The sequence below is a fragment of the Panthera pardus genome, unplaced genomic scaffold (genome assembly GCF_024362965.1).
Source record: "Panthera pardus isolate Hobbes unplaced genomic scaffold, ASM2436296v1 HiC_scaffold_17, whole genome shotgun sequence".
Classification (NCBI taxonomy): domain Eukaryota; kingdom Metazoa; phylum Chordata; class Mammalia; order Carnivora; family Felidae; genus Panthera; species Panthera pardus.
In genome coordinates, this window is record NW_026526732.1 from 69,400,010 (window position 1) to 69,409,799 (window position 9,790).

Here is a 9,790-nt window from a genome sequence, read left to right on the forward strand (position 1 = left end):
CTAAAAAAAAAAAAAAAATTGACCCCGTTTATTAAAAGGTAAACGCTTTCAGTGTTTGGCGATACCAGACGTATTAAAGAAACAGCAGAATAGAATTAGCTTCCCTTCAAAGACTGTTTAATTTCTGTTATGTCCATGAAAAGTTTTCTGACTTAATATGAAGTACAAGATACAGGCCTCTAATTTTCAACATATGTTCAAAGAATTATAAATGGGAATTTTTTTATTTCTTATACCGAATCATCTTGAGATAAATCCATGTGTGTCAGTCTATATTTAATTAAAATCTTATCAACTATTACATATCTAAAAGCAGAACTTCAAAATATATTAATCAAAACGCAAGAGAACTGAAGGGAAAAATAGACAAATCTATAATTATAGTTGGAGATTTCAGCTTCTCTCTCTCTCCCTCTCTCTCTCTCTCTCTCTCTCTCTCTCTCCCTGGAATTAACAGAACAAATAAGTCAGTAAGTATATGATGGACATAACAAATACTTTTAATACATTTTATCTTATTGAAAGAATATAGCAGAATGCACATTTTTTTCAAGTACACATGAAATCTTCATCAACATAGGCTACATTCTGGCCATAAACAAAATCTTAGCAAATTAAAAAGACTAAAAATAACACAAATAGAAGTTCATAAGGGCATTAAAGTAGGATCAAAACAAAAATATATTTGGAAAATCTGCAAATATTTAAAAACTAAATAACATACATTGAAATAACTTATATTTCAAAGGGAAAGCCTCAAGGGGAATTAAAAAAAATTTTGAGCTGAAGTAAAATTAAAATATAGCCCACCAAAATTTATAGGATATATCTAAAGCAATGTGTAGAGGAAAATTAATAGAGCTAAACACTTGTTTTGAAAAAATAAGTAAAGTATCACTAACCTTAGCTTCTAGCTTGAGAAACTAAACAATGAAGCCAAAATTAAACCTGAAGACAGCAGAAGAACAGAAATAATAAAATTAAGAGCAAACATGAATAAAATTTTAAAAAATGAAAATAGAGAAAAACAATGAAAACAAAACTGATTCTATAAAAATATAGATGTCAGTGACATCTATGCCTATAGATTCTACAATTTCAATGAACCAACTAACTCCTTGGAAGATACAAACTGCCAAAACTCACTCAGAAGGAAGAAACAGAATGTCCCTATACCTATAAGATAATTTAAATTAATAATTTAAAATATTTCACTTAAGAAAAGTCCAGTCCCTAAATGCCATCACAGGTCATTTCTGAGAAATATTTGGGGAAGAAATACCACCAAATCAATACAAACTCTTCTAGAAAATTGAAGAAGAGGAAATACTTCCTAACTCCTTTTAGTAGGTCAGCATTACTCTAATAACAAAACCAAATAAAGATTAGAAAAGAAAGTTAAATACCAATATCCCATAAGATCTTAGATGCAAAAATTCTCAACAAACTATTAGCAAACAAAATCCGGGAATATATAAAAAGAAAAATAGACTTCATCCAAGTGGGGTTCATTTGAGGAAATGCAAACCTGGTTCAGCATTAGAAAATCAACTAAAATAGTGCTCGCTTCAGCAGCACATAAACTAAAATTGGAACGATACAGAGAAGATTAGCATGGCCCCTGCACAAGTATGATACGCAAATTCGTGAAGTGTCCCATATTTTTTTGAGGAGGGCACCTGTTGGGATGAGCACTGGGTGTTGTATGGAAACCAATTTGACAATAAATTTCATATTAAAAAATAATTAAAAAAAGAAGCAAGATCTCCAAAAAATAAAAAAAGAAAAGAAAAGAAAATCAACTAAAATAATTCATTATATTAGCAGAATAATGAAGAAAATTATCTAATCCTGTCAATATATGGGGGGGAGCTTTTAGCAAAGTTCAACATTTATTCATGATTTAAAACTCTCAGGAAACTAACAGTAAAGGAAGGCTTCCTTAACCTGATAAAGGGATTTTACTTAAAACTGAGCATTGTCCTTATACTTAATGATGGAAGACTGAATGCTTTTCCACAAGACTGAGAACCAGGCAAAAATATCCTTTCTCACGATTTTATTCAACTGTACTGTAAGTTCTAGACAGTTGAATAAGACATGGAAAAGAATAAAAGGCACATAGATTGGAAAGATGGAAAGAAGTATATCTGTATTCACAAACAACACATCTATGTAGAAAATCCTAAAGCATCTTTAAAAAGCTTCTAAATCTCATAAGTCAGTTTGGAAAGTTCACAAGATATCCAATCAATATACAAAAATCACTTGTATTTTTATATACTTTCAAGCAATAACTGGGAATTGAAATGTAAAAGTACAGTAAAATTTACAACAGAGATAAATGATATACGTAGGTATAAATCTAACAAAATATGCATACAATAAGCATGCTGAAAACTATAAAACACTGATGAAATAAATCAAAGAAAATTTAATAAATGAAGAGATATACAGTGTTCATGGATTGGAAGCCTGAACACTATTAATAAATAAATAAATTATTTCTAAATTTATATATATATATATATATTCATATATATTCAACCCAACCCAAATCAAATTCCCAGGTGGCCTTTTTCTTTTTCTTTGTGGATAATTAATAACCTGAGTCTAAACTGCATATGGAAAAGCAAAGAAACTAGAAGAGTTCAATTAATTTTGAAAATTAAGTACAAAATTGAAGCCTAGCACTGCCTAATTCAAGATTTAATATGAAGCTCCAGTTATCAAAATAGTGTGGTAGTGGTGAAGCGATAAACAAATGAATGGGGAAAAGTCCAGAAAAATACCCACAGCATCATTTCAAGTGATTTTTTTTTAATGTTTATTTATTTTTGAGACAGAGAGAGACAGAGCATGAACGGGGGAGGGTCAGAGAGAGGGAGACACAGAATCTGAAACAGGCTCCAGGCTCCGAGCTGTCAGCACAGAGCCCGACGCGGGGCTCGAACTCACGGACCGCGAGATCATGACCTGTGCCGAAGTCTGCCGCTTAACTGACTGAGCCACCCAGGCGCCCCTCAAGTGATTTTTTTTTTAAGTATAAAGGAATTACAGTGAAGGGAGCATAGTCTATTTTTGAAAATAGTGATCGAAAAAATGCACATCCATGTTTCCGGTATAAATAATGAATCTCAACCCATATTTTATTAATCATAATGTTCATAGACCAAAATGTAAAATACAAAACCATAGAACTTCTGGCAGAAGATATAGGAGAAAATTTTTGTGATCTCAGGCTAGACAGAGAGTTTTTATATAGTTTGTAGAGTCTTTAGATAGAAAATATTCAACTAGAATGAGAGGAGAAAACAAAATGGAACAAAAAATTCAACAAATAAATTTTAGTATATTGCAAATGAATAAAAACCCACGCTAAGGTGGGTAGGTAAGAAACAAACTAACCTGGGACTTCGGTTAAGCATTCAACTCTTGATTTTGGCTCAGGTCCTAATCTCAAGGTTCCCGGGATTGAATCCACACTGACAGTGTAGAACCTGCTTGGGATTCTCTCTTCTCTCTCTCTGCCCTTCCTCCACCCATGCACGTGCATGCTCTCACTGTCTTTCTCAAAATAAATAAAATTTTTTTAAAGAAAAGAACTAACCTTAAGTTACTTTGGGAATCAATATTTTGGATACTGTAAGTCAAAGGCAAAAAGAACTATAAGAAAGTACATTTACTATATTTAGCAGATTTGTTTCTTGCAGGGGTATGGGTAAGCAATTCTGAAAATAACTTTTGTGTATATTAGGTTTGAAAGAATCAGTAAGTATATTGTAGATAATGAGAGTCAAGTTTCTTACTTGAAAAATTGCAGAAAAAAATTGCAATTTAAAAATATGAGAAGACTGGAGTAGGGGATGTGGTGATGGATTACAATGAGAAGTCTCAGTATGAATTCATGGTTTTATGCCACGAAGGCAACTTCAGATATGTAACTTAAGACATGTGTGTATGTTTGGCTGAGTACTATATATCCTATATCTACTGAGACGGCTTGGATGGATGTTACTAAATAACATGCGAGTAGCTGTGAACACACTTAGCACCCAGATCTTGATGTCTCGATAGCATTCTCTAATTAAAGGAATCAAGTGCTCTTTGACAAAATAGTTGATTCCAGGGCTGGGGCAAGCAAATGCAAAATAAGCCTGGAGTATCTTGTGGCGGCATAAAATAAGGAAGTACTCAAACTGAAAGATCCTAAAGCCAACCTGTAAGAGTTCCTGTTGGCCAAAGCTGGAAATTTTTGAGAAAGAAAATGAACAAAGATAGGGTTAGGTTATAGCCTACAGAATAAGGTAAATACCAAGCATCCCATACTGAATAAATGAGGAAGAAGTAGCAGCTCTTCCTTACAAAGTGCTTTCAATTAATAAATGTAGAAAGACAAAGGAGATGGAAAATGACCATTAGAAAGTTACAGTAATAATTGTTGCAAACAAGATCCAAAGATGGATGCCAAAAGCAGCAGGCAAAAGTTGGAAAAGAAGGGGATATTTTTCCATTTCAAATTATCTATTTCCCCCCAAGATATTAATTAATTCTAAAGGAGAAAATAGTAGCATTATGAGAATAGCGGACACCACTTTAATTAAGTGATCAAGTTTAAACAAGACATATCAATATCACGTACCCTTTGATATGATACATTTACAAGGACACATCATTTCTATGATATTCTTGCCAAAAATGCATACCCTTCATCTAATTATGAAAAAAAAAAAAGATGAGACAAATACAAACTATAGGGCATTCTACAAAATAACTAGCCACCACTATTCAAAACTATCACAATCATAAAAGACAGGAAAGACTAGGGAACTTTCAGAGATTGGGAAAGACCAAGAAGACATGAAACTAAATGAATTGTGGTATCCTGGATTGGATCCCAGAAGAGAAGAAGTATTATTAGTGGTAAACTGGTGAAATCCAAATAAAATTGGCAGTTAAGAGTGTTGTACCAAACTTAATTTCTTAATTTTGAGAATTATGCTAAGGTTATACAAGATGTTGGGAAGCTGGGTGAAGTATATATGGGAACTTTCTGAATTAATTTTGTCTAATGTAATTTTAACGTAAGCCTAAAATTATTTTAAAATAAAAGTTTCAAAAGTTACATATTAAATGTCTCTTATGGGGCACCTGGGTGGCTCAGTCAGATAAGCGTCTCAGGTCATGATCTGAGTGAGTTCGAGCCCTGTGGCAGGCTCTTTGCTGACAGCTCAGAGCCTGGAGCCTGCTTCAGATTCCGTGTCTCTCTCTCTCTCTCTGCCCCTCCCCCACTCATGCTCTGTCTCTCTCCTTCAAAATGAATAAACATTAAAAGAAATTTAATGTCTCTTATAATATTGCATCATATTGTTATTCCATATAACACTAGTTATTGACTCCATTCTTGATCCTTTGGATAATACAATATTTTTCTAGCCCTTGGGATAATATAGGATTTTGAAAGGGGTTGTCATGGGTAGTAGTATGATGATGACGATGAATCTATGTGAGAATATTAACTAGTTCAATTCTCCTTTAAGCTCAAAATGAGACTGAAGTAAACATCTCCTGACATATAGGTAAGAAAATAATGTTCCTTCCTAACTCTGATTCTCCCATCTTTCAGATAGAATGGATTCTATGTAAAAGACCATGCCAATTGCAGGAAAAAAAAAATCTGATTTTTTGCTATATTCTTTGGATCATATGTGGCACAAGCTAAAATGGAATTGAAAGGTCAGGTCCAGGGTCACAGAATGAGTGAGTTTCAATGCTGTTGTTTCCTGAGCAGCCCCAGTCCGGGGCTTTTTGGACCATCCTTTGTTGCATCCCACATAGTAAATTTTATACAGCATATTAAGGGTTTCAGTTGGATTGTTTTAATAAAAGTAATAAAATTTGTAATTAATTTTAAATTTAGTAATTGGAGAACAAGGGAAATGTTCCTTTAATGAAATTTCCTTGCATGATTTCTCAGATGGTTTTGCCATCACCAGTTTCACTGAGAACATCACCCTGTTGGAAGCTGCAATCTGAACAGATGAAGCACCTTTCAACCCAAGTAATTACCTCCCAGGGCTATAAACCCTCTGTGTCCAACACATAACCAAGCCTTGTCATTAAAATATAAATTACCTTTCCCTTTTTGATCTGTTTTAAAAGAGAATTGCAGGCTCCACAGCTGACTACCAGGCAGCGGGTAGAAGAAATGGGAGTAGAGAAGAATGTTGGCCCGGAAAGAAGCTTTTTCTTCCCTGAAAATGAGCTGTGCTTTGAGGATTGAGTTAGGAAAATGTTGGGGATTAAAGTGATAGGTGGGGATGGGACTAGAAAAGCAAGAAACAATTAAAGCAACAGCTGCCTCGCATCCCTTCCGCTCTTTGGCTTTTTCTTATCCACTCTCAAAGCATGTTTGCCCTTAGTAGGCTGCAGAGCAGGAAAAAAAAAAAAAAAAAAAAAAAAAAAAAAACCAACCTAAAACAGTCACCATGGAATTTTTTTTTCTTCCACAACATTTTCAGTACAAATAACTTCAGGACACACACGCATCTCAAACATTAAATTAACAGCCTTTTATCCTTCGCTGCCACCAAGATCCCCCAGTTGTATAAAAATGATTGGAAAATATTGCCTGGTGGACCTCTTGGGCAACCTGAACTTCTGAAAAACAATAGCTACAACAGATGTTTCTTTCATATGATCTGTGTTTGATCTCCTAAATAATGTTTCACTACCACGGGCTTGGCAAAGGGTCAGGAAATGTGTATAATTTAAGGGGAAAATATGGAAACAAAGAAAAATCCCATGATATCCTGAAACAACTGCTACAAATTCTGATGATCAAAATATGGCTTATGTTACGGCAAATAATCTTTATTTTAAATGTCTAATTTCCAAAGATACTTAAGGTTCCAGACAAAGGCAGGCAGCCGTTTGCAATAAAACCGTACCATTTCATTTTGCAGACAATAGTAAAGAAGTCTTAAGACAACAAAACACATATGGATGTCAAAAAGTCAGGTCTCTCTCATGCTGTCCAGCAACTTCTTCAAATCAGCTTTTGAAAATCAGGTCTATGAGTCGTCCAACCTTTCAGAAGTTTATTTATGTGTCTTATATAACTTTCTTCTTATTTATTCCACGTAATCCTTCTTTTGAGATAAAAAGCCGCCAGTTACTCATAATGAAGCTCCATATGCTTGGAGAGTACCACTGAGTTATTTTCTCTCAAAAAATCTCTACCTCACACACATGAAAAACATTTCCCCCAACTTTTTCAACCTTTATGCAAGGATCCTTTTCTCTTTCCTATGATCCCTGTAAATATTAAAACGTGTGGTCTTATTCTTGGAAATACACTAAGAAAATATTTTCTTTTATTTGAAAAATTGCCCACAATCAACATGGTCAAAGAAGTTTAGCCTAAAAAGCCTAAATTATATTCTTCTTCCATTTTAAGTACTGTTAGCTAAAATAACGCTCTCCATCGTAAGTCAACTCAATTGCACCTTTATTTGGTGTCACTCAGAAAGCTGCAATCATTAAAACACAGACTCTCAGGGATCAGGTTTCTGGAAAAAGCTGCATGTGCCAGTGGTTTGAATTGACGTATAGTGATGCCATGCTTACCTTAGTAAAGGAGTACACATGGAATCAATGCGATCTGTCATGCAAAGCATTTGTACTTATAAAGTATGAAGTTCATGGTCACAATTTGGAAGAATGCCAAGCCCATGAAACAATATCTCACCCATCTTTGTCTTGACCATTCACAATGGTAGAACACATGCAGTATAAACCAGAAAGGGAAACAATTTTATTTAGGACCAACAAGAGAGATACAAAGTTATTTCAATTTAGAGTCAAGTAAAATCTGCTCCATACTCAAAAGCCATGTAAACGGGTACTGCTATTTCTTTCAAGAGCCACAGAAGCGATTTTCCCCCATATTTTTTTTCATAGTCCTCTTATCTCAATTTCATTGCTATATATGTTCTTTTAATTCAAACTCCTCAAAAAAACAAAAACAAAAAAAAAAAAAAAAAAAAAAAAAAACAAAACCTATCCTTCCCTTAGGTGTCCCTCCACAGCACAATCTATTGCACTTCTAAACTATGGAACATAGCAATTCTTTAGCCATATGGCTTTTAGTAACTGAAATGAGATCCCAGGAGTGAAATTCCTTATATTCAAGATCAGTTTCCTTCTCAAACTTAAGGTATAATAAGATTTGAACTTTGACTGATGAAAGTAAACGCAATTGTGAGAAAAAAAATTAAGTAGTGAGAAATTCCCTATAAAACAAATTCCCATAGGAATCCCTAAACTCAAAGTGGGAATTACCGATTTTTGAAGAATTTACCATCTATCTACACCTAAGTGAAAAATCATGTTATGTTAAAAGATGCAAATGCTTGTTAGTTAAATTTGTCATCATATGTCACTGCTTTGTATGCACCATCTGGTTTTTTTTGTTGTTGTTTTTTTTTTTTCTGTTTTGAATTAAGTTGGGGGGGAATATATTTTGAATGTGGCTAACTTTGACAGAATAACTCCACTTATTCTTGTCTTTTAAGGTGCCTTCCTATTTAATAATAGACGTCGTTACTCATATTTATATAGTTAATTTTTTAAAAGGGGAGGGAAAAAGAATGTCTTCATCTCTAATGTTTGATCTAAATATCTTTTACATGGTGGATAAAGATTACTACATTTAATAAGTTTTCCCTTAGGTGTCAATTATTTTAAATCCAGATTTCACTTATTTCTGTAAGAATGTGGTGGTTATTTAGACCATGAATACCTCTAAAGAGATCAAAGGCCTTTAGAAGACTAATGTATAAAGTCGAAATAAACCTTTCTGTTGCAATGGTTTTGCGAAGATCCTTTTCCAAATCAAAGGCAGCAGAGCCCACTACTGGCATAGTTGTTGAAACTTTTCTCTAGTCAAATAATCGAATGTTGCTTGGAGCTAAACTTGTATTGAATAAAAGCAAAGTCTAGGAATATAAATAAGACAACTTTTCAGCTAGCTTTCAAAACCCAGTGATGTATTGCAATAGGGTATCATGATCTGTTTAAAGATCAACATTAGGATGATCACATCACATATGACATTTTGGAGACATACTTTTGGAAAGCTGTAATTCCTCTGGGCAACTAAGGACCAACTGTGACAGTAAGTCAGCCAAGTTGCTGGAATAAAGTAAGGAAGGAAACTCTAACTGAAGGTGTAGGAGCTACGTGACCCTCTCCTACTTCTATGAACTATGTTTTACAAATGGAGTGATCAATGTGAATTAAATCAACAAATGTTGATTATGTGTTACTATTGCACAAAGAAAAACGGCAGAGAAATTTGTTTTAGCTTTGGTTTTGAATGAAGGGGATCTTAGTTTCCTTTGGTGGCTATAAAAAGTACCACAAATGAGGTACCTGAAAAACACAGAAACTTGTTCGTTCACAGTTCTGGAGGCCTTAAGTCTGAAATAAGTTGTCACTTATTTCTGGAGGCCAAAATCAAGGTGTCAGCAAGACTGTGCTTCTTCCAGAGGCTCTAGGGGAGAATCCATCCTGTGCTTCCTGCAGCTTTGGTGGCTGCTGGTATTCCTCAGCTTGTGGCTCCATAACTCCAACCTCTGTCTTTGGAGTTGCAGTGCCTTCTCTGGGGTCTATAATTAAATCCCCCCCTCTCTCTGTCTTATAAGGATACATGTAATCGCATTCGGGTCCAGCCCACATAATTCATGATAATCTTCCCATCTCAAAGGCCATAACTTAATTGCATCTA

General features: G+C 34.3%; 1 non-coding gene across 1 annotated transcript; it reads left to right on the forward strand.

Annotated features, from left to right (window-relative positions):
- Positions 1-1,559: 1,559 nt before the first annotated feature.
- On the forward strand, positions 1,560-1,666 carry LOC128777947 (U6 spliceosomal RNA). Its single transcript, XR_008423237.1, has one exon. It is a non-coding gene; the product is annotated as a U6 spliceosomal RNA (small nuclear RNA).
- Positions 1,667-9,790: the final 8,124 nt, after the last annotated feature.